At 40.3% G+C, this 27,178-nt stretch overlaps 1 protein-coding gene and 1 long non-coding RNA gene across 3 annotated transcripts in view; one reads left to right on the top strand and one right to left on the bottom strand.

The window, feature by feature from the left end:
- Positions 1 to 27,178, bottom strand: part of LOC142139581 (uncharacterized) — an 80,305-nt gene that overhangs the window by 14,241 nt on the left and 38,886 nt on the right. Inside the window, exon 2 of the long non-coding RNA XR_012688233.1 lies at positions 24,909 to 25,129. This is a non-coding gene — a long non-coding RNA (uncharacterized LOC142139581). The remainder of the gene's footprint in view (positions 1 to 24,908; positions 25,130 to 27,178) is intronic.
- Positions 5,600 to 27,178, top strand: part of GJA5 (gap junction protein alpha 5) — a 37,169-nt gene continuing 15,590 nt past the window's right edge. The window contains exon 1 of one of the 2 annotated variants that reach the window (XM_075197304.1): positions 5,600 to 5,904. The gene's annotated coding sequence lies outside the window, so the exon portion shown is untranslated. Of the gene's footprint in view, positions 5,905 to 12,510; positions 12,593 to 27,178 lie in introns of those variants that run through there. The other variant, XM_075197305.1, reaches the window with a different exon arrangement.

Here is a 27,178-nt window from a genome sequence, read left to right as displayed (position 1 = left end):
GGCTACATTCCCATGGACAGTGGATTAGCCAACAAAATTGCAGCCTCCAGGGGTGAATCCGTCTCACACCGCTCAGCCAATCGCGGATAAGAGACCGCTCCTGATTGGCTGCTTAGCTATTAAGTAGACAGGCTCATTCATTTTGCATCGGATGCATTAACTCATTTTGCGTCATGTGCTGCTCGTCAGCAGTCCATTCCGTCCATTGGGGGGGGGGGTTATTCCCCATACAGGTTACGTCAGATCGTATTTATTTTTAACCGGGCAAAAATTAAATTTCATAAAAGGGCACAATTAATTGTTCATTTATTTTATGGGGACATAAAAAAAATGATTTATTTTAAGGGGGCACAACAAGGGGCATAACTATTTATTGAATTTATTAGGGGGAAACACTTGCAGTGAACTGGTAGCGCCACGAAGATGAAATATAAATGCCAGGATCTGGCATGTGGCACATAAACAATAAGTAATGACAAAACTGTCTTGCCTCTAATCTGCCACCCTAGCCCTGAGCCTAGGTTGCCTTACAGTAAATCTATTATTGCCGCTAACCGTCCAATGTGAATCCAATACTACTGAGAAAAATACTACTGAGAAAAATGCAGATAGGCATCTGTCTTGGGAGCTTCGGTTACACACAATGGCATACTTTTAATCGCCCCCCTGCCACAGATAACCACAGGCAACTTCTGTCCAAAGTAACCAGTTGTTGGTTCTGGTCCCATGACCTCTACTGCAAGATATCTATGGGATTCAGTTTGTATCTTTTATATAAAGCCCCAAGCACCTTCTTATAACATTAGCTCAGCTTAAAGAACACGTTCATGGCTGAAGAATTCGTCTGTCGGTAAATGTCTAATGACGGAACAGATTAACAACCGCAGAACCTAAGACATCAGACCCTAGAGTACCATCCCAATTAGTCATTTCAAATGTATGTCTGGTATAAACAATCTTATGCCACTTATCTGTACATAAAACGGACTGTCTTCTGTGTATAAAGAGGCCTGTCGGTTCTCTTCTGCAGTTCCGTTTACTTTGCAAACCTTCCTACACCACAGTGAATAAAGCAGTCAATCAGTTAGTAACAGCCTAGTTCTATGTGTGTGTTCTACAGCAGTTACAATCTTTATAAGACAGTTCCAGGGAAATTCCAGGTATTAAGGATTTGTCCCTGGGATGTTGTGTCAATGTAAAGGTCTCTTTTTTTTAATACTGACCAACTGCACAATAAAATTCCTGATAGTCATGATAGGGATTGTTGCACAAGGTCCAAAGTCGGCTAAGATGGTATTACTAGTGATAGACTTAGAAGCACCTGTTCTGCAGCTAAGTGTCACTAGAAACTATTTTAAAACGACTATGTTGTAGTACAAGCAAAATACACTTAAAGTTGTCACAAGTTTATACAATATAGAAGACAAAAAACAGAGGAATTCCCAAGACATAGAGTACCAGGGAAGGAAACTTTTTTTTGCTAAAAGAAACAGCTAAATTGTTGTTCTTGAACAGTCTTTGCACTCTAGAAGGCTACAGGCTGGTTAAGTAAAACTAAGACGTCCTTGTTTGACACCCTGAGAAGCTCCAAGTGGGATGTTAAAATCTATAAAAAGGCACTCTATCATTTCTAGTGGGGCTAGGCAAGATTTGCCTTTAAACACATTGCTGTTTTAAATGTAACTGCCAAAGTTGCAGAATATCATAGATTGGCAAAAATTACATTTAGCCCCCAGAGCCTCTTTTATGCCAATTCTCACTGTGAGATCCGAGACAGGGAGACTCGCCAAACCTTGTAGAGACGTCACATCTGTCAACCCACGCCTAAAATAATCATGTCTGGTGGGTGCCTATACTGCGGGTAACCATATTGGTTACTAGTTTCAGCTCTCACAGGCTAATAGAGCTCCATTTCCTTTCTTAATGTGCATCCAAAACAGCCAATTGGAGTTCACTGCGACAAACAAAGGGCTATAAGCCTGAAAAAACCTCCTGGATAAAGTGACATGACAAGCAAGGGGTGGTCAGTACAAGGGGTCTGCATTGTCCACTAGTCACCAGTAAATAAGGTATGTATTATCCACTATTCACAAGAACCTGGGGTCAGAATTGTCTACTAGTCACCAGTGAATAAGGCATGTATTATCCACTATCCACGAGTACATGGGGTTGACAATATTCACTAGTCACCAGTGAATAAGGCATGTATTATCCACTATCCACCAGTACATGGGGTCAGAATTATCTACTAGTCACCAGTGAATAAGGTATGTATTATCCACTATCCACCAGTACATGGGGTCAGAATTGTCTACTAGTCACCAGTAAATAAGGTATGTATTATCCACTATCCACGAGTACATGGGGTTGACAATATTCACTAGTCACCAGTGAATAAGGCATGTATTATCCACTATCCACCAGTACATGGGGTCAGAATTGTCTACTAGTCACCAGTGAATAAGGTATGTATTATCCACTATCCACCAGTACATGGGGTCAGAATTGTCTACTAGTCACCAGTAAATAAGGTATGTATTATCCACTATCCACCAGTACATGGGGTCAGAATTGTCTACTAGTCACCAGTGAATAAGGCATGTATTATCCACTATCCACGAGTACATGGGGTTGACAATATTCACTAGTCAGTAGTTACCAGTGAATGGGGTCTGCATAGCCCATTAGGCGACAGTGAATTGGCTCTGCAATGTCAAATAGCCACCAGTGGGTAAAGTCTGCACTGTCCACTAGCCACTGGTTAACGTGGTCTCCATTGTCCATCAAACACCATTAAATGAGATCTACACTGTCCACTTACTACCACTGAATAAGCCATGTATTGTATACTAGCCACCAGATTGAAGTATCCATTTGTTAGTCATAACAATTCACCACAGAATAAGACTTAACAAAATAAAGACATATACAGTATAGCAGATAGAATAGAATTTGTCAATCATTGAAATGCTATCGGGAGCTTTCAAGAAATGGCATAAAAGAGAAGAACTTGTGTCAGAATAGACAAAGGTTCCACGGTAACTAAGGATTCTGGGAAGCGGCTTTGGCCATGCTGTTATCTACAGAGGTCTTGTGTCTACTTATCTAAGAACCTGGCAGAGAATAGCCACGTTTAATGTATATGGCAATAAGTTAAGGTACAGAGCAGGCAGTTATTTATTTACAATGCAGGAAACATACAAAGATCAACTCAAGAACAGGAAGCGATGGACGACACGACCTTCCACCACCTCTTTTATCAAAGTCGCACATCTCCGCTGACATGATGGATTCTTTTCCTTCTTGGGAACATTTACTGCACACAAGTAAAAGTTGAAAAGTTACAGAACAACTCAATTAATCAGTCGTAGTATTTGTGCAATATGTTTACTAGACATTCCGACTCCATTTCTTTATGCCTAACGTATAACTGTGGGTTTCACTTTGTCTGGGACGAAGCTTAAAGTGGAAATGAGCACAAGAAAATCTAGACGTTAGCGCTCTATGTACTAATGTGAGCAAAAGCCCTCTCCAGAGCCAGAAGAGGAAGGAGGTTTGGTTAATATAGGTGAAGGACATGTAGCCATCAGCTGATTGTCTTTAGATTTCACCAACCACACCAGAAATGCCAATCACCAGCAGCCGCTATAATAACTGCCTTACAGTGCTAACGCATTTCTCCACCTCCAGCAGACACAATTGTTGTTCCGCTACCTTATGTATCAATTGTTTCTACCTCTTAGGGGTAAATTTATCAAGCTGTGGGTTTGAAAAAGTGGAGATGTTGCCTATAGCAACCAATCAGATTCTAGCTGGAATTTTGAAGAATGTTCTAAATAAATGATAACTAGAATCTGATTGGTTGCTATAGGCAACATCTCTACTTTTTCAAACCCGCAGCTTGATAGATTTACCCCTTAGATTGTAAGCTAAGGGCAACACATTGGAACAGTGGATAGCATTGCTACCTCAGAGCACTGAGTTTGATTCCCAACCATGGCCTTATCTGTGTGGAGTTTGTATGTCCTTCCCGTGTTTGCGTGGGTTTCCTCCGGGTGCTCCGCTTTCCTCCCACACTCCAACAACTTACTGGTAGATTAATTGGCTACTGACAAAATGGACCATAAAGTGGGTGTAACTTGTCATGATTTAGAATGTAAGCTCCGATGGACAGGGACTATTCTGAATGATGACATATTCTCTGTACAGCGCTGCATGACATGATTGGCGCTATGTAAAGAACAGTTATAAGTTAATTTGGCCAGGGCCATCTTTACCTTCAGTTTCATTTCATTATACATAGAGGGTGATAATTATAAAATCTCAGTATTCCATTATGTAAGTGAGCTGCACCATGTGTAAATGTATTTATTACATATAACGCAGCTTTGCTTAAAAACGAAGCAGTTGACCCTGACTCCTCTGGACACGTTCCCGGTGGACGGCCGAGCAAACTGGCCAAGAGGAGTTAAATAAGAAGAGTGTAAATGCACTGTTCTTTTCTTCCGATTTGCGTTATTACATGGACCCCTTACAGTTAAACTATATATGTTTTTATATATCTGCCCTGCACATACCATGAAATACAATCTCTAGAAGCATTAAAAAGGCCGCTTAAGACCCCACTTAATTAATGGCATTTCAGCCCATTGTATTTTATGATTTTGTTCATAACTTTTAAAGCACTTTAAGTTCTGTGTCAGAAAATACGTTTAAGTATTAATATTAATATACACAAAAAATTCTAAATGTGTATTTTATGACTTAAGCCTGTTCTACAACTAGTAGGGCAGCGAGTGGAGGATGGTGGGTGGACACCCACAAGTTTTTACAGTCCCCAATCCCTCTTCAATGCCTACGGTGCAGCTGACTATATTTGCTGCGGTGGTAGTCGTATATCCGATGGTAGAATTACCGATGGAAATATGACCGACACGAAAATGCTGACATGTATAAAATCCCGACACAAATAAAATACCGATATTGTGATTGCTGACATTGAAAAAGTCAACAGTCACAAAGGCGGCATTAAAACGGCAATGAAGGCATTTCAGACTGGCATTGCCGTTATAATGTCGGCTTTGTGACTTGACTTTTTCACTGTCAGCAATCACAATGTCGGGATTTTATCTGTGTCTGCATTTATATATATGGGCATTTAGCCTTTTGGCATTTTAATGTCGGTCATATTTCCCTCGGTATTTCTACCATTGAAATTTCGGACCCAACCCGTTTGCTGCTTCTGGTGGGACTCTTTATTGACAGAGGCCTGGGGCATGACTGCCTTAAGCACTGTTACTAGTCTGACCCTGGCCGGTTAACTTAAAGCTACATCACAATCACTTAGCTGAAGTCTCCGGGTCCCAGAACAATAAGTAATAGTCGCTCAGTCAGTGTGACAAGCGGCTCTCAGGCCACTCAAGGGAAAGTCAATAGGTTTTCATTTGCAATACTATTGTTTTCCTCCAACAATTTGACTTCCTTTCCGATAGTCTCAGATGCCTTCATTAAAAATAGAGTCAGAGGAAGTCCTGAACCTGGGCCAAGAGACAATGCCTGCACTCCCGTCTGCGCAACATCACATTTATATCCCAATTTAAGGCAGCCCTTTGGAAGGATAACAAGCAGTCAGCTGCTGCTGCTGCTTCATGCCAGGCGGAGGGTCTCAGTACAGCTTAGTCACAGGAAAGATCAGGACAGCTCCTCGCTCCCAGGGACTGCCCTGCTGACTGCTCTCTCACTCTCATTCCACTTGTGTCTCCTGGGGAGAGCTGTCCGTGAGGAGGAGTGTGGTGACTGCGAAGGCTTCCAGCATGACACACAGTGCTGGTGTGACAACAACTTGTCACCAACCCCAACCTTCTTCCCCCATGGTGATTTGAGACCACAGAAAGCTCAGAAGAGGTAAAAGTTTATTACTATTATTTAATGTGATGTTTGAGGAGCTGGAGAACTGAGGTTAAGTTGTGTTGAAGTTTTTCTTTAATGCTGTGTTCTGTGTAGTTAGAATTGTAGATTTATCCTGTAGATCTTCCCCCATCCTCTTAATCACCTTCATTCATACAGACGATAGATAGATAGATAGATAGATAGATAGATAGATAGATAGATAGATATGAGATAGATAGATAGATAGATATGAGATAGATAGATAGATAGATAGATAGATAGATAGATAGATAGATAGATAGATAGATAGATAGATAATGTTTTAGGTATATGAAAGTTTGTTCTTAACATGATTTATCAACCTAGATCCAGAACTGATAGTTTCTGTTCTGATGAGTGTCCTCTTTACTTATACAAATAATTAGCAGATTATCGGTTTACTAAATTCCCTGAAGATCTGCAGAACATTTCGCTGGCCAGTTGTGATTTTAAATTGATCTATTACGCAGGTCATGACGCACAGAGCTATTCCGAAACATAACTAAATTTTGCTCCTTATTCTTATCTGTAATTCCTAAGAAGCTTTATCTGGAAATAATTTATTACAATCAATGAGCCCACACACAGGCTGATTTTTGTCGCACAATACGCTCGTATTATATGAGGTCTTATGAGTCTCGCTGTGCGCGTGGCTCACGAAAGATCTTAATCGAAAGAACTTAATTGATCAGATTGTTTAGCTATATGATTGCCAAAGGCTTCTACTATGTGTGGGCCTATTGGACGATCATAATTAAACGATGTTTGTTCTACACATGCTCATTATATCAGATTGATCAGATTTAGATTGTTTGAGAAAATATCTTTTGTATTAAAATTGATAGAATCACTGTGTTTGGGGGAGAGGGGTCCATTGGGGGTACCCAGTTGTAACGCACCATGGAATATGTTGGAGCTATATAAATAGATGTTATTAGTAATAATTAATAATACATTTACTCTTTTCTCGCCTCTACGGACTTACTGTATTTTGCTCTCTGCCTATTCACAAAGCCTTATCACAGAATTACATCCCTATGTTGATCCCAACTCTCGCCCCTTAATTATTAGGGCAAATGTTTTTCTCAGTCCTGTTTTGCAGCCATGGCACCGCACCTGATTAAACTCTGCTATCAGTCGTATAAATGTTTACAGGCAGATGCACAGGGACAAGAGTTTGTCCAAACATTGTAGGTGTGCTATTCAATTTCACTACTGTACACAGAAGTCAGAGTAATATACACAGAGGGGCGTGCGGTAATAAGTCAAGATATCAGCATTCTAAGCACGCAGCTCAGGCTGGACCACTGCTACTAAGATCTGCTACATTGTGCACAGCTGTCTCCTATATATGATTTGTAACTCCCTCTCTTTATTATATATTCTGATTTATATTATTTTCAAAATCAAAAAGTTAAGAGATACATTGTTAGTGGCTATATGGTAACAAATATGTAGACAGCCCATAACAACCAATTAGGCAAGGGGGTATATTTACTAAACTGTGGGTTTGAAAAAGTGGAGATGTTGCCTTTAGCAACCAATCAGATTCTAGCTGTCATTTTGTAGAATGCACTAAGTAAATGATAACTAGAATCTGATTGGTTGTTATAGGCAACATCTCCACTTTTCAAACCCGCCTGAAACACGCAGCTTGATACATTTACCCCTCAGGTGTCTAACTTGTACTAGAACGGCTCAAGCTAATTGCTGATTGGCTGCAATAGATCGGTACAACTAACCCCATCGTTCTGTGTCTGACACTGAAGTGGTTTTCAAATTGTCCCTGTCTCACTATCAAGCCATGTTTACAAAGATGCATATTAGCAGATGAATCTCTGCTTAAGTCTTTTCAAAATTCCGCAGTTTTTATAAGGTTCCATTCACGTCTTCATTTGTAGATTAAAAAAGAAGTGGAATTCGATAATGTATGAAATACGCTGAAAGGACATTAAAAATTATCTGAAAATATTAAAACAAATTGTGCCAATAGAAGTGCCGGAACTGCGTTGCTCTGCGTTCCAGCACAAATCCAGCCCTGCACTCCCCTTGGGATAGCTCTCACTCCATTTACTCAAGGGGAGTGCTGCAGACATCTATACACAACACATACAGCTAATTAATGTTAATTATTTGCAGTACAGAAGTCATTGCGTCTATAGGAGTAAAGCAGAAACCGTTTCCTTCATCTTGTATGACCCAGAATATAGGCATTCTATGTTATATAATATACTGAATAGGTTGGAGACCCCTCATCATCATAGCTCCACCCACTAAGTCAGACAGAAGGGGCTTTTTATTTTAACCTAAAGGTTTGTTTGTTCTCGAAGTTTATTAAAGTTAGTAACTTCTGCTGCTATTTTGACACATTGGCTGCAAATCAGAGGCATCGTTGTATGAAGTATTTGCATCGCTTATTGCATAAAGAGAACTGCAGGTTGGGGATTGTTACATGTTGTACATGTCTGTGTTTAGTTGTATTGTTTGCTGAATAATAGAAAGCATTTAATGTTATATAAATACCTTACATTTGATGGATTTCATCTTAAATGTAAAACGTGTTAATGAAAGCACATAGCAGAGACTTCTTTGTATTAAGGACTCATATTGTATTTTTTGCATTTATTTATCTACTATTTATTTATTTAATGTATTTATATACTACAGGTCAAATGTGAAGGAGGTCTAGGTGTACCTGGGCAGGTACTGATACCCCCTATATCTGTAACTGGAGATAATCTTAGATAAAGGTGTAGAATGTGCGTCCTGGAGACCTGTTATACATAAAGTTTTAAGAACCAGAAAGGATTTTTTTTTACACAGTGAGGAGCACTGCTAAGCAATGTAATGGGGAGAGGACTGCCGGGCAAAACTTAAATGTAATTCAGTATATTTTAGGCACGATGCTCCAAATTACTTAGAAAATCATGTCCAGAAAGTCCCAAGCATTCTGGATATTAAATCCCATATCAGTGCACAATATACAGCAGATCATGTTATAATGATGCATAAAATAATATCTTATGTAGATCACACATATCTTATAGCATTAATAGACAATAATCTACAAATATAGACTCATCTGCTTAGTGATGTTAGTGGACAAAGATCCCGTTCCCTTAATTCTTTCCTTGTATCAAACAAGCTATAGGAGCCCACATAAAGATCAGGCAAATCAGAGGCTGACACTATGCCACCTAACGGGCTAGATCATATTGGGGTTCAACTGTGTCAGGGGCTACCTACTGATCTAATACCAAGTTTAAACACACAGGATTCAGTATAGCACAGAAATTCATTTATCAAACACATTAAGTATTGATACAGACATTGAAACCGTTTCACATACATGTGTAATAAATTATATTATTATACAAACCAGTTGTCACATGACAGAATTCAGATATTATGATCTATATTTTATGGAACTGGCTGAGTTTTGAAATCCGTTTAGCAGAAATCATTGTAATAATTAATAAAACTATTGAGTGGTGGTAGAGTAAACACTGGATTTCTTTTACAGTTGCCAGTTCCCTTATGTATACAATAGATGTTAAATGTTCACATGTTGTTGATATTATGGTGACTTATTTAAACCTACTAATAGTCATACTATGTTGGTCACTTCCCAAGGCACACCAAATATATATGTATAGTTTATATCCAAAAGTAAAGTGGCATGCATGTAATTAAGGTATTATTTACCACGGAGACAAGCAGGGCTCATGTCTAGGACATTAATGTTCTTGGGGCAGCATAGAATTGGTTTTCTATTATTATGATCCTTCAATTTATTTATTTTCATATTTAGGTACTCACGTACATGTATTTATTTATTGATACTTTACCTTTGCCAGACACTTCTGTTCCCAGCACACTGATGGAGGAAGGGGTGTGGAACATGAGCATTTTGAGTAGATAATTACTAATTTAGGGCCTGATTCATTAAGGATCTTAACTTAAGAAACTTCTTATTTCAGTCTCCTGGACAAAACCATGTTACAATGCAAAAAACAGTCAGTATGTAACTTATGTGCAAAACAGAATGCTAATTTGCACCCCTTGCATTGTAACATGGTTTTGTCCAGGAGACTGAAATAAGAAGTTTCTTAAGTTAAGATCCTTAATGAATCAGGCCCTTAGTGCATATTTATTCACAATGTCTTGGACACAACTAACTTCCAATACAGCTATGAACATAGTAATTAAGCCACCACAGTTATGGGAAATGAGTTAACCTTGTATTAAGGCTCCTCACTTTAATTAGTATCTAAAGCAAAAGTTTCCAGAGAGAAATATTTGGGATAACCATAGCTCCATTTGTCAAATAACAACCATTAATTGTGATGGCTGTGCATGAACTGATATGATTGTAGGTAGTACCACCAATCCATTCAGTAAATATTTATTTCTAATATTTACATAGAATTTAACCCGAAGCCTATTTGATATAGTGTACTGGAATCTGACATTTCTTTAACAACCAGAGAATAATCAGCAGATTTAGGCTAAAGAAACAAATAAGGGTCTTTCATGGTGACATGAAAACGTCTCTTAGACACACATCAGACCTGCGGGCCTGTAGGATCCTGTCAATAGTGTTATATATCCTTTGGTGTCTGAAGACCGGTAAACTGTGATAATTCTTATACAAATGACTGTATCAGAGCACAATACAGACACTAATAAGGAAACTCTAACAATCACACATTTTACTTGGGCAAATATACGTCTAGTCCAATCTTCACAGGACGCTGATACAGAATCGTGATGACCTTACATGCGACTCTGTAAGCAATGGAACCTGGGAGCTATTTTAAAATATTCGCAATAGAAAAATGTCCTTTAATTCCTACAGGGCTCATTTTGGTCAAGCTCCGCTCTTCAGCCTGGCCTAAGAGGTTACTGAGTGTGTTTTGTGGTAGTGTACCCAAAAAAAATAATATCAAAGCTATCGTTAGATGCTCAACTCCTATATAAAAAAACATTTCTTGTCGCCTGAGCATATAACTTAGAAGCTGCAAGTGACGAGACCTGTGCCAGCCCTTGCAATGCAGAGAGAGGTTGGAAGCTGGCGGGGGGAATGTAAGTCAGTGGAAAGTATTTCAACTGAAGTCGCGGCTAACTCACTGCACATTGCCTTATTTATAATCACACACTCACTCTTCTCTCAGAAACGATTACACTGTATCTCCTGCCCCGTGCTGGGTCCCAGAACCACACGTTGTCTTTCCACTGGCTGAGAATCAGTCTCAGAGGGACAGATATAACACCAGGGTTGTTCTGTTACATTGTAGCAAACGTCACTGACTTTAATATAAAACCATTGCTGCACTTCCATTAAGCTGCAGAGCACCAGTGCTTAAGTGGAAGCAATTTAATAGCTGTAGCCGGATCAGAGATGTCTTGTTTTCCTGGCCTCCAAGATTTACTCAGATTAACACAATAGATTCAAAGATTAGAAGATTATCGCAACAGATAACTTTATTCTGCTTTGTCGTTAGTTCTCAGCACTTACTTTTATTTACTCAACTCATTCTTATGTGATACACTTCTGGTGCTATGTAAACAATTGTGTACAGTACAGTACATAGTTCCCAGACCAATTAACAGCTACATTGTTAAAGTACTGATACTTACGCAGCTCTGTTAGTATTTTGTAACTATTTTGTAACTCTGTAACTAACACAATAGTTTTTTGTTTTGCTTTTTAAACAGATGGCAAAAGACATTGTTGTCTTTTTAATAAAGTGGGGATTTGTTGCTGAGCTAAGTGGGATAGTTCAGCAGTTGAAAATGATTGTATTATTATTACTATTAATGAAAATGTTTGGCTCAGTGGTCAAAGGTACAGGCTAAATAGGGAAGGCAGTGAGAGGCTCTTCAAACTCTAGTTCATTTTATCTTATGTCTCATCCACCAAAGTTAGATTGTAAGCTCGTCTGGTCAAGGAAACTACTAGATATATACTATATGAAAAGGTACTAATATTAGAGATGTTAACATACATATTGTATACACCCAAAGTTAGTGGCTTCTATGAATCGAAAATCTCATAATTTTGTAGTCCTAGAAAATTTCAGACTTGGTATAGAAATTACATGGTCAGAAGGTTACAATATACTCACAATAGAATAGTAATTAAACACATTAAATTGCAAGCTCTTAGGCACAGATTCATCGCTCCTTTTGTGTCTGTATGTTATATTCTCCATTTACAGGGAACATCATCGCAAAAGATGACGTTGCTTGATAAATAGCTCATATAAATAATATTTAAAAATGATCTATAAAGGACAATCTATCGGGACAGTAATGTGATGATACTTTTTTAGAGTTCCATTTAAATGTCTCTTTACTTTTATTTACTAAACAAAAACTTTTTTATCGTGAATTAAAGACATATTAAGTAAGATTCCAAAGCCTTCTGATAGAAAACACCAGGGATTATATAAAGCACGTTCTTTGTTTGAGATACATCCCATGCTCTATCCCCACCCACCTAACACCCCTAAAATGACACCCCCATACCCACCTCGTCCTATATATCAGCAATGTTTCATGATAAACCCACAGTTCAGTGATGAGAATAGATGGGAGATATGTGTCAAGATGCTTTAAGTGGTCTGATGTCTTAACCAACCAGGCTTTTATAGGCATCCAGGTAAGAGACGGCTTACTGTGCCACTAATATAGCTCCATAGACTGCAATTTATATACAGACTACCTACTGCGCAGCGTTTTACAGAGTAAATACAGGGAGTTTGGTTAGGGAGTTAAAATCTGAGTTTATTGAGAAATAGAAACCTTTTCAAACTATTTTATCAAAGGGCAGAAAAGTGTAGAATGAAGTTTAATGTAAGTAAGATCTTAATAACTGGATATTATGTATATTATACAATGTTTTGGGATCATATAGAATAACACTAGATGATCAATTGCTAACATGGAATCTTCTTGTGGGAAAATATTTTTAAAACACCTTTAAATTAGATTTACATAAGTTTATTATCTTAGAAACAATAAGCAGATCAATGGTATTACTTGTATAATGGAATGTGTGTGTGTTGTCTATTGTAAATAATGCTTTATACAGTAGAGTGACATTCATATATCATAACTGCATAACATTTAAGTAACATCCGTGGTTTAAGGACATATGAGCGTAGCCTATAGCTTTGCACCAAATATGTCCTGTTGCCAGCGCAAATGATTGTTTTAACTATTAAATCCATTACAGGGTTTATGTCTGACTGGTATCTTACATGAGCTAGATGTTTGGAGTCTATTTTGTGCCTTGGTCCCCATAATTTTCTAATCATGGTCCTGACTTAAATATTGATATAGTCCCTTTTAGTTTTGCTATACTTTTATATTAATTTTTTTCTCTATGGTATCCCTCTGTTTCCAACTTTAGCCGGGTAAAGTCAGCACTGTAACAGTGGTATCCTGATTTGCGGTCCCCGACGTGCTGGAAGTGAGCCAGTCAATTTTGCATTTTATTCGGTTTCGCTATGTAGCAGATTTTATTAGACCTGTGAAACGGAACCATAATAGTTCTGAAGTTCCGTTCTAGATGTTTGATGGACAGTTGCCTTTACTAAGGCACACCCCCAAAAGCACAAGATCTGTGTTTAGTATTTAACCCTTTCACCTGAACCCTTTTGGTGTAAGTGGTGCGGTCGCCACTTGTTAATTGTCTTCCATTAGATCTATATGACGCTATATAAAGATGCATGTTATGCAAAGTGTGTGGTCAAACTCGGCAAACATATGCTAAACTGCTTAGAATTGTTATCAAACATCCAGTTTACATTGTTTATCTTTATATATCGCAAACAGAAAAATGTTCATATTTCTAAACAAATATAGTTTTGATTCCACAAGTCCCAGGGACTATCTACAGAACATAACAAGAGCAAGGCAAAAAAAGGAGTAAATTTGATCCTGAACAAACCATATTACAATACAAGGGGTGAAACCTAGTTTATTGTTTTGCATATAAGGAAAATACTGGCTGCTTTTCATGTAGAACACAGATGCTTGATAGCTTTATTTGTACACTGACATTGAAAGTTGATCTAAGACATGTCCTACCCCAACTATACATCTGTCCTCACATTTTAAATTTACCTCCCCCTCCAATGCAACATGGTTTTGTCAAAGTGCAAAGTTACTCTTTTCTTTTTGCTCTGCTTAATGACTCAGGCCCTTAGTGTTAGGAACAAAGCAAAAAATAGAAGCAAATTTGCACCTTGGCAAAACTATGTTGCACTGAAGGATGTAAGATGTGCAGATATATTTAGAGTATGGAGGGGGGTGTTCTAGCTCAACTCTAAATTACAGTGTAAACATAAAGTATTAGTGTACTGTGTGCAAGAGCAGACAGTATCTTCTCTGCATGCAAAAAATTATGCATATGCACAGAGGGATATATATATATATATATATATATATATATATATATATATATATATATATATATATACAGAGAGAGAGGGGGGGGGATTGCAGTGAATGGATACTGGGACTTTAAATAGGATCTTCTTTCGGTTTCTCAGTGAGTGATATGAAGTGCTCTTACTCACTAAGCCAACCTCAGAACAGCATTGTGTATAGTGTACTGTATAAAAGTGTGTAAACACTGGTGCGTACTCCTAGAAATCACAGCATGAACTGCATATATGCGGCACATCACCAGCCCGCACGTGGAATCACAGGGAGAGGTAACAGAGAGACACAGCAGGGAGAGGGGGGGAGCACTGACAGCTGCTGACAAGTGGAAGTGGATTAGCTGTGGAATGTTTTCTGCACTAGAAATGTCAGGACTCCGGGATCTGCTCAGCTTGAGCGAAAGTGTTAAATAAAGACAGGCAGACACTACTAAACCAGTCACGTTTCAGACCCCCCGGGACACTGAGCCCTGTGGCTTGTGTTATGCTGCAAAGCGGATTTAACACCCCTCTGCTGGCACTTGGGTGTAAATAAAATTCTACTGTGGAACTACAAATCCCAGCATGCATTGCCACCCTCTGGCCGCATACAGAGCAAAAGGAGATCTACATGTTTGCACTGCACATATACCTTAGTATATTTCACAGGTTTGTCCCTGAAATCATTTGTCTCAGGGAACGCCCGTCCGCCCCGTAGATCAGGACGTTTGTTACAATTCCAGGACAGTTTGGAGCTATCTCCCACTAACAGATGCCCCTTCAGGGTGACCAACACTCTTTTGTAGCATAGCCATGCCCTCGTCATGTGCATACGCTGTCCCAATCCCAAAATCCTAATAGTTGTGAGGTATGCTGTCATCAACTGTTGTTAAAGGTGAACATTTAAAAAGCAAACAATTCTATTCCAACTATGTCATATGTGCCAACTCTCCCGGAATGTCTGGGAAACTCCCGAATTCCTGGTAGGTCTCCCGGACTCCAGGGAGAGCAGGCAATTCTCCCGCATCTGCCCGCGAGCAGGATGGGGGCTTCACCGATGCAACTCATGGTGTATCGCTTCATTTTGGCACCCCTGGCAAAAAAATGTTGATTTTGTTGCGGGGCGGGGGCCAACATGATGCTATTGACCACACTACACCCTCCCACCCACCACGCCCCCTATCCAGCATCTCTCGAAGGGTCCCAGCTAAAAGTAGGCAACTATGAACTACGTTCAGTGATATCTCATGATTGGGTTTTAGTCTACCAACATCTGACCAGTAGGATCTGTCTGTAACACGGTTACATACACCCCCCAGCAAAATCTCTGGAAAGTATATCAATGTTCCTGCAACTATGGAAAATGATCTGCATATGTAAGACAGCCTGTGTGTTTGTAATCATAGCTGTTTCAATTTCTGTTTAGTACAGGAGAAGTGTAGAAAGGGGACTCGCCATTCTTCTTAGTAAGGGGCCCCAAAGTTTGTGACAGTAATCCTGGTTTAGTTGATAGCTTGGATTGTGCAATGTTGGCATATGTGAAATGTATGAAATGATCCCACACGTGTCTAACTACAGTGATACATTTTCTGCAGATAGCAAGATAAAGCTGTAAATCACAATACCCTAGTGCTTGGCACACACATTAAATTATCAGATTGGATCATGGCAATCCAATGGGATTTGTGCACAATTTGGTCAGATGATCAAATTGCATGGATCCAATCAGATTACAGTGATCCAATATGATCAGAAAGCATTGGAAATAAGCTTAAACATTAAACTACTATTTAAGGTACCAACTGGTTGTCTCCCTTGCCCATCAGATTGCATTCTGTTGTCTAGGACGTGTTCATAAACAGTACAATGGACTGAGTAGTTGGCCAACCATCTGGGTAAGTGGCCAGATTGGACAAGATCTCGCTGTTCAGCACTTGGGTGGAGCGGTTGGATAATTTACCTTTAGTTAGTGAGGCAGGAAGCTGTTTCGGGGCCATGCTAATTATCTGTTATCGCAGCACATGTGGCCACCCCAAGTTGTACTGAAATACAACAATGGGTATCGATGATTTTACACATACATGAATGTATCATTGTAATAGATATACTCATGTATTGATTATCACATGCTGTGCAACAACAGACTTCATGCAGTCTCCGCCAGAGCTGTAACTTAAAAATGTATCGCCTGGGGCGATAAACAAATGAACCTAAATTATTGATAAACTACGCCCCCCCCCCCCTACTTCAGCGTTGCCCCCCTATAGCACAGCTCTAGTTACGGCCCTGGTATCTGCTATATACGCTACTACCATCTGTTTATCCCATATACTAACATTGCTTTGTCCAGGAATAATTTATATGAAAGTAGAAACCCTGTTTAGGATTATGATGCTGTTTCGTTTATTTTAGCAGCCGTACAAGTTATCTGCTGCATAAATGTTTCTGACAGAAGGTAGAGGCTGAAATCCCGACGTAGTCTGCGTGGCTTATATCACATAATAAGACTGATACATCGTCCCATAAAACAATACCAAGCACTGCAAAGTCACCAAAGCAACCTAAACACACTTTAATTTCTCCTTAGGAAACTAAATCCCCTCCAGTTTTTCATTCACAAACTTGCAATATCCACGAGAGCCTGTCGCCCTCTCTGTTTATAACCAGAGGCATAAATACATTTTGTATAATCTACTGTAAAGTCGTTTTCCATGAGATTTCCAGCAGTACATCCCCTCCCGAAACCAGGCTGAGTGCAGACGTATCGCCAGACTTGTTAATGGCTCTCTGTGTATTTATGTCTGTATAGCGGCAACATAAACAATCGCTTTACATAAATGCAGTAACAATAACAGAGAAAGAGATAGAGACAGGCAATAAACACCCTCTCCACAGAAATAATGTATTTTACATTTGCCATGACTTTGTTTTAGAAAAATAAAGCAAAAAGTGGGTTAGCCAGAGGACAGTGGAGGCGGCCATTTTGTGGTGGACCGTATCTTCATGAGGATTTAGCCCCTGTGACTAATTTTCTTGAGCCTGACTAATATACATGAGGTAGTGGTTAAATTGATAGGCGGCACTGTTATCAATATTGGTTCACTCTACAAATTGACTGCCTCTATTCTGTGTAGGTGCCCAATGCTCTTTAAGTACCTATATATTATAGGTACTTTAGACATCTGCTGGCAAATGGAGTTCCTGGGCGCAGTAGGCAGTGTTTATAGAATTCCAGTCTTTATTGTTAGAATTGTTTTTGCTTGATTTAATAAAGATAGTGATTTATTTTTATCTAGCATCTTAATCAAGAATACTGGGTCCCTAAATTATGTTCTGTAACTGGTCCCTTAATTTCAGCACTGAGGTTGAACTTTGTTGTTTTTTTAAATAAAGTTTTGTTGAAAATTTTTCATAAGAAATGGGGGTAGGGATACAGAATAAAAGGACATAGATCAATGGATGAAGGAAAATGCATTACATTCAATACAGCATACTTTTATAACCTGCCCTCCTGGAGATACCGGAGGGCAAGTCAGAAGGGGCATGGTGAAGTCATTGCGTCACCATAGTGGGGGCGGGACTTAATTATGTGATTAAGCCCCTACCCTTACTATTAAATGCCGTGAATTTCGGCATTCTATAGTAGGTGCGGGGCTATGGTGACACAGCAACATCACCACGGCTGAAAAGATTGTCTGCACTTCAGGAGCCTTCCGGACATAGCAGCAGAGTAGGCAAGTATGCAATACAGTTAAGCACGTAATTTTATACCATTCGTCATCACAAGGATAAAGGGGATGTCCTTGCAAACATAAATGAGGTGTAGTGTAGAGTAGGGGAAAGAAGCAGAAGAGAGGTAAAGTGGAGGTGGATAAGGAAAGTGGGGCATCTTAGTGCGGGGAAGATAAGAGGAGGGAGGAGTAAAAGAGGAAGACTTCAACAGATCAGAATGAGTTCTCTAAGTATTTATGTAACACCCCGTGTATGGGAGTGAGGAGTCAAGGAGCGAAATAATTACATTGGGACTGCCAGGTGGCCAGAGCTTGGTTGGGCTGATCGTTTATGATACTAGTAATTGTAAATCTGCCAAACATTATTATTCAAAGCTGGGATAGTAGGACCCTCTGTCCGTTTCCAGGAGTTGAACATTCTTATCGGATATTCAAACAGGCACAATAAATGTAGTTTATTTATTTTAAAACATTATTAAAAAACAAAATAAATAAATACCGGTCATTATTTATTATTATTATTATTATTATTATTACTAATAATAATTATACATTGCTATAAACGTATGCACAGTATAACTGTTTTTAGGATTCTGATGAGGAAACTACTGGTGTCAGACTTTCTCAGTGATATGTTAGTTATAATATAATATCTCTCTCTGCTGAGCAAGTTTATTGTAAGTCTGATGTTTATTATATATTTTTTATGTATATTATACATATTTTTTACATTTATAATATTATTATTGTTTTCTAAATCCCTCCAAAATGTGCTGTTATAAATATCAACATCATCATCAACATTTATTTATATAGCGCCAGCAGATTCTGTTAATACTATCAATACTTATTGTTTCTTTGTCTTTTATGCAAAATATGTAAATCTGTCGCAAGAAAAAATCTGACGGAGTTTTGCAGCAGTGACAGAAGGAAGCATATGACCGGCCGCTATGATATATAATATAATGATCTTCTCCTACTGCAGTTGTGTTTCAGCCGTAAGCAACATTTAAAGAGAAACAATGGCTGAGTGTCCAAGCTCAGTATAAATACACTGTTTCCTGCCCATCTCAGTGCAGGGTGTACCTTGTTAATCAAAACTTCATGTACTTCATGTACTGAAAATATTTTAGCCAGAGAGCCTTTCGGCTGCCATAAACAACAGACAATGACCCTGCAGTGTTTTCATTTTAGAATATGTTCTTTCTTTCATTTGGTTAAAAATGAAAATGGCCTAGAGGGAAATTATCACAGTTCATATATTAGATTTATTTATATAACCGGGACAAGGGTTAGGCAAAAGTGGCAGCTGCAGTGGGTGAGTAGGCATTGTGGGCACACTGAGCACACTAATGGTGAGGGCACAGGCAAGATTTTCTGGTTCATGATGAGGGTTTATAAGGAGAGATACCTGGGTGACAAGGCCCTGGCCTACATGATATTAATATGCTTGCAAAGTACATTGAATTTCTCTGTAGTTCAGTGGTTGGCATATGAGTGGAAGTTGATCCCAAAAGGGGTGTCGCCTATTACCTTTGCGGAAAACTGTGTGACTGCGCTGATTCTGTGACATCACCATCCAATCACACACTAACCTGCTACATAGACTGTGTGACTGCGCTGTGACATCACCATCCAATCACACAATAACCTGCTACATAGACTGTGTGACTGCGCTGTGACATCATCATCCAATCACACACTAACCTGCTACATAGACTGTGTGACTGCGCTCACTGTGTGACATCACCACCCAATCACACACTAACCTGCTACATAGACTGTGTGACTGCGCTCACTGTGTGACATCACCACCCAATCACACACTAACCTGCTACATAGACTGTGTGACTGCGCTCACTGTGTGACATCATCATCCAATCACACACTAACCTGCTACATAGACTGTGTGACTGCTCTCACTGTGTGACATCATCATCCAATCACACACTAACCTGCTACATAGACTGTGTGACTGCGCTCACTGTGTGACATCACCACCCAATCACACACTAACCTGCTACATAGACTGTGTGACTGCGCTCACTATGTGACATCACCATCCAATCACACACTACCCTGCTACATAGACTGTGTGACTGCGCTCACTATGTGACATTACCATCCAATCACACACTAACCTGCTACATAGACTGTGTGACTGCGCTCACTATGTGACATCCCCATCCAATCACACACTAACCTGCTACATAGACTGTGTGACTGCGCTCACTGTGTGACATCACCATCCAATCACACACTAACCTGCTACATAGACTGTGTGACTGCGCTCACTGTGTGACATCACCACCCAATCACACACTAACCTGCTACATAGACTGTGTGACTGCGCTGTGACATCACCATCCGATCACACACTAACCAGCTACATAGACTGTGTGACTGCGCTATGTGACATCACCATCCAATCACACACTAACCTGCTACATAGACTGTGTGACTGCGCTCACTGTGTGACATCACCACCCAATCACACACTAACCTGCTACATAGACTGTGTGACTGCGCTCACTCTGTGACATCACCATCCAATCAGACACTAACCTGCTACATAGACTGTGTGACTGCGCTCACTATGTGACATCACCATCCAATCACACACTACCCTGCTACGTAGACTGTGTGACTGCACTCACTATGTGACATCATCATCCAATCACACACTAACCTGCTACATAGACTGTGTGACTGCGCTCACTGTGTGACATCACCATCCAATCACACACTAACCTGCTACATAGACTGTGTGACTGCGCTCACTCTGTGACATCACCATCCAATCACACACTAACCTGCTACGTAGACTGTGTGACTGCGCTCACTATGTGACATCACCATCCAATCACACACTAACCTGCTACGTAGACTGTGTGACTGCGCTCACTATGTGACATCACCATCCAATCACACACTATCCTGCTACATAGACTGTGTGACTGCACTCACTATGTGACATTACCATCCAATCACACACTACCCTGCTACGTAGACTGTGTGACTGCGCTCACTATGTGACATCACCATCCAATCACACACTATCCTGCTACATAGACTGTGTGACTGCGCTCACTCTGTGACATCACCATCCAATCACACACTAACCTGCTACATAGACTGTGTGACTGCGCTCACTATGTGACATCCCCATCCAATCACACACTAACCTGCTACATAGACTGTGTGACTGCGCTCACTGTGTGACATCCCCATCCAATCACACACTAACCTGCTACATAGACTGTGTGACTGCGCTCACTCTGTGACATCACCATCCAATCACACACTAACCTGCTACATAGACTGTGTGACTGCGCTCACTATGTGACATCACCACCCAATCACACACTAACCTGCTACATAGACTGTGTGACTGCGCTCACTCTGTGACATCACCATCCAATCACACACTAACCTGCTACATAGACTGTGTGACTGCGCTCACTGTGTGACATCACCACCCAATCACACACTATCCTGCTACATAGACTGTGTGACTGCACTCACTATGTGACATTACCATCCAATCACACACTAACCTGCTACATAGACTGTGTGACTGCGCTCACTATGTGACATCACCACCCAATCACACACTAACCTGCTACATAGACTGTGTGACTGCGCTCACTATGTGACATCCCCATCCAATCACACACTAACCTGCTACATAGACTGTGTGACTGCGCTCACTCTGTGACATCACCATCCAATCACACACTAACCTGCTACATAGACTCACCCCCCCCCCTTTACTCTCAGATCCCCCCCACCCTTCTCTGTCACTATAAGCCCCCCTCCTATGCACCTCTAAGCTCAACAAGTAAACAAATGTGCTCTCTCCATCCTGTTAGCTCATTTCAGTAATCTTGCTCCACTAATCTTGTTTCCTCGCTGCTCCGCAGAGTGAAACACATTGATGTGCCTTTTCTGTTCTTTAGTCGGGGGCCATTACTCTGTCTAATTTTGCCTCCCTGCCTGTGCACACTGCTGCTCCTCCTCAATCTCGGTTTGCTCTGTAAACCCATTGCATCATGGCTGAAATCTACATGCCCTCACGCAAATTTAGCGCTTGTTTGGTCCAAAGCTGTTTTTTGCGCTGAGGAGCGCTCATTTTGCCCTTTGTGAATAACCTACACCTTGTAAATCTATTCCTAGAAGACAGATAAGCTTCACCGTACATGTATTCTGGGAATTTGCTGTATAAAACAGTTGCTGTAGCACTTAATATTCCTGCACCACAGAATGTGCATCTATACACAACAGCTGCAAAATGTATAATTCCATTCTGTCTCTACTAATGCTGGGGGCAACTATGTAAGAGATTTCTAAAACTGTACTCAATGCTTCGCTAGGTGTTTGGGTCCTTTAATCTTTTAGACCGTTTTGATATTTGGTGACATAACTGACCAAAGATAGAATCATATGTCCCCTTATTGACCAAAATGATGATGAAGTATTCTTGACTAATGTGTTTAGCTGATATCCTTCACTTCACACAACGTTATTTTTGGGCATTGAAATTTTCCCAGCTCAGAAGCCAAGACGGACGTCAGTAAACATACTGAAGTCTTACCCGTTATACAAAGGGACACCAGGGATCATTCCTAGAAGTATCCATAGAGTAACTATGTGACAATTCCTTTCCTTTATATTACTGTTCAAATTAATTAACGGGTTAAGTAGTAATAGTTTCCGGGAACTGTTTCCCCTTATTTGAGACCTAAAAAGAAACAAAGGGTGTTTTTTATGACCTAAGTAAACTACGGGTCATGTATTCCAATTTTACTTTTCAGGATTATGGAAAGCCTAGGCAAAGTGTACATGGTGGTCGTGGCATACAAGTAAGTTTTGGTTTTTTAATAGTTTTTCCTTCGGAGTTAGGGCATTGTACTTACCATGACATAGAGAGGAAAGCTTGGATAGACTGAACTAATAATGTACAGCCTTACGTGTCCAGGAATCGTTGCTGAGCTTGACTTGGGTGACAGCTTGGAACAACATATGTTTAAATGTCATCTAGGACACCAACAATACCTCTATATCTTGTCCTCTTAGAAGAACTGGCGTGGGTTCAGTGGAGTGATGTAATTGTGGCTGCGATAAGCTTCGCTATCTTTGAAACTGGACTGTCTCAAACTTTCTCTGAGCAAGTAGCTCCTGTACCCAAATTTTTCTTTTTAATCATTATTTTATCCTCATAAAATTTTACTACAGTTCCAAACTTTCTTCATACTGGTATAATGCTGTTAATAAGCAATCATTTATAATAAGAAGAAATAATATAGCAACCCATTTCTGTGTAATTACAGTTATTACAGGGAGCCATCGGATCATCCATTTCTGCAGATGCTTTCAAATTAATTTCAGATAGGTTGTTGTGTTTCAAACGTGCATAGTTTGCAAAAGTGGAAGACCACCTGGCCTTCTCGTGCTACTATCAAACTTAGAGCTCCCCTCATTCATTTGAATATTTTAGATTTTTTTTATATATTAAAATCGCATTTATTTCATTTGCAAACATCAAACTGGCATTTCTATTTCCACATAGGATAAAGTTTTGAATTGTTGAAGGAGCTATTTTACTGGGTGACAACAATTTGCCCTGGACAGTAACTCATGAGGTACCTGGACAGGTATCACGGGCAACACGGTGGCACAGTGGTTAGCATTGTTGCCTGACAGCACTGGGGTCATGAGTTTGATTCTAATCAGCCCTATCTGTGTGGAGTTTATATGTGTTCCCTGTGTTTGTGTGTGTCACTAATGTGACTAACTACATATCCACTGTACAGTGCTGTGTAATATGATTTGCGCTATACATATAAACAATAATATCACAGAAAGATTACAGGTATGGAAGCACAGTGGCACATTGGTTAGTATTGCTGGCTCACAGCACTGGGGTCATGAGTTCGATTCCAGCCAAAACCCTGCATGTGTGGCGTTTACATGTTCTCCCATACTCGTGTGGGTTTCCTCCCGCAATGCAAACACAAACCTTAAGTTTGTGTGGTAGGGAATTTAGACCATAGTTGCCTAGTCTCCCGGAATGTCCAGGAGACCTCTGAATTTTGGGAGTTCTCCCGGACTCCCAGGAGAGCAGGGAAACCTGCCGCATTATGCCCCCTGCACAGTTCTTAGGTGGTTGATAGCGTGCACTTACCATAGGCAAACTGAGGGGGGTTTCCTAGTGCCTGTAAACCCCCAACATGCCTGGGGCACTGTATAATTGAGGTGGCTGGACCCTGCCCCCCGCTTCACACGGCTCTGCTTGAAAAGGGAGAGCTGCGTGCTCCTAACAGTAGTGCATGAAGCATTGCCCATGTATATTATGGGGATAGGAAGAGTTGGAGATCAGCCAAGCACTGTCTAAAATTATTGCCACGTCCCCATGCATGCTGGTCACGCTCACTGGTGGCGTGGTGTGGAAACCCCCCTCTACAAATCCTGCGTTTGCCCCTGCTTACAGCATATACTTCTCCTTACTCCTCCTGCACAGTACTTATAGGGCCGCCATGATTATGATAATAGGACAGTCACGTATAAAGTGGTGCCTCAGTACACATCCATTCACTCTCAGCAGTGGTTTACTCACCCCTCTGCGGGGGGTAACATTACACACTCAGCTCTGGCACTGCCTCTGGTGCCCTCTCAGCCCTGATCATCCCTCAGGGGTGACACTTCACATATTTGGGCTCTGACACTTTCTAGTGCCCTTTCAATGTATACTGCCTCTCTCCTCCCAGATGGATGTCTCTGGGTCCACTCACTCAGGTGCTGTGTCTCTCAGTCTTACCGTTACATTCTGAGGTAATGTGGTATATTCTGCCTCACTGAGCTCTCCTCTATGGTATACAGCCACATTCTGAAGTAATCTCTCCCTCAAATCTGTCCCATTTCACTCATATTCTCTCTGTTATGAGGTACTTTGGCTGTGGTGATACGTGTGCTGTTGAAATCGGGTGGAGGTCCGCTGTGCTCCACTACACAAGATGCTGCAGGATACGTCCAATACCTCTGTGGATTATAAAGTCACAAAAGAATGCATAGAAAAAATTACTAATAACTGAACTAATGTCACCCGTTAATAAAATAGGCATTAATTATAAAACGATTATATAAAAAAAAGTGTTTTTATAAATACATGAAATACATTTATTAGGCTGTTATTAATGTCTACTGAGCATAAAATACATTTTTACAGTTGCTCCTGATTGCAAACACATGTTAGAGCATGCATATGAGACTGTCATCAGCAGTACTCAGGACTTAGAACAGCCCTGTAGCTGGAACTAGAGATATGGCAGAAAAACAAGTAACTTTGAGATTCCCAGAGCTGGATTCAAACGTGGTTGTGTGCACACAAGTTTGGCGCACCCTTACTGTACATTGACTGTGGCAAAACGTCTCTTCCCTGCCCCACTCACTCCCCGAAATCGTAGGCTGCAGCTTTTTTGTTCGAAGGTGGAGCATTCACAGACGTGTCTCCCGGTTCTGGGGATGCGCAGAGTGATTTTGCGCACGATACGCTCAAAATCAGCAGATACATGCCTTAATGAATCACAAACTGCATTGTGCGGGGGAGGGGGGGCTATTTTGTTTGCAGTTGTTCCTCTGATTATGTGAATGTGACCCTGACCATAGGATTGTTTCCATTACATATAAATCCCCTGCGATAACAATATCACCCAGCAAAGGCTCCCGCTATGCAATAAACCTGGGACATCTCCTGAGCTGTAACTAGTGACATCCCCAGATGAGGTATGAGAGAGTTGCAGGCTGAATAAAAGCTTTGGGTTGACGCCTGTAGAAATTTTGTTTCCCTTTTTAAGTTGCCCTTTTTAGGCTGTTCCTCAGGGTTTCTTAAGTCTGACGTGAAGGGCTGCCAAGATCTTAAACTCCTAAAACTACAAGGAACCTGTGTCATAAAATAAATAAAAAGCTGGATTTATTACAGCAAAGGAAGGTGATGCATAATACAACAGGGACAAGGATCCACTCACCAGCAACAAGCTATCTGATGGCACCTATCTGCCTATACACCTGTCACCCTAACAGAATACAGGTGTACAATCATATATCTCCAAATTACAGGTCGCTTTATCATACAGCTTGATCACCCTTTGTGGGCTCTGTAGGACATCTCACAACCTGATATTTTTTGTGTATTGTGAGGCTGCTATTTAACCCACATCCAGTTACTATTGGGATGGCAGCTTTTGTTTCATAGTCTTGTCTAGACAAAAAAATTCAAGTTCTGATGATTCAGTCAACGCTGATGTTGTGTGAAATCATTTTTCTTACTTCATTTGAAGTATTCTTTTAAAAACCTGAACAGCATGGGGGCTTAGTGGTTAGCACTTCTGTCTTACAGCACTGGGGTCATGAGTTCAATTCCCGACCATGGCCTTATCTGTGTGGAGTTTGTATGTTCTCCCCGTGTTTGCGTGGGTTTCCTCCCACACTCCAAAAACATACTGGTAGGTTAATTAGCTGCTAACAAATTGACCCTAGTCTGTGTGTGTGTGTTAGGGAATTTAGACTGCAAGCTCCAATGGGGCAGGGACTGATGTGAGTGAGTTCTCTGTACAGCGCTGCGGAATTAGTGACACTATATAAATAGATGATGATGAAACCTGATTGCTAATTTCTGGTTGCAACTTTAAAGAAACACGATCACAAAAACTGGTATTTTTGTAGTGTTATCCTTCTAAGTATAAGGTACTGTCCTGTTATCAATATTGCAATAACCAATGTTTCCTTTTCTCTATTGTATTGATCTGGAATGTGAGCAGATGCACTGTGTATCTACAACTGCAGCCGGATCTTACTTTGGAAACAAAAAGGGGGGGATGTGCAATAGTGTGTAAGAGTCCAAACAACACTGAACCATGGATATATAAATACATAACAAAGTTTATTCTAACCACATGATAACCACAATCAGTAGTGGCAAGATATCAACAATACATAAAATATATCACAATAAAAACTGTGTGACAGTTTTTGTGCATATCTATTTTTGGGAATTGATTCCTAAAGTAATACGAACAAACTTAGTATTTT

The sequence above is a fragment of the Mixophyes fleayi genome, chromosome 2 (genome assembly GCF_038048845.1).
Source record: "Mixophyes fleayi isolate aMixFle1 chromosome 2, aMixFle1.hap1, whole genome shotgun sequence".
Taxonomy (NCBI): Eukaryota; Metazoa; Chordata; class Amphibia; order Anura; family Limnodynastidae; genus Mixophyes; species Mixophyes fleayi.
The sequence above is the reverse complement of the archived record's forward strand: the minus strand, read 5'-3'. Positions and strand labels throughout refer to the sequence as shown.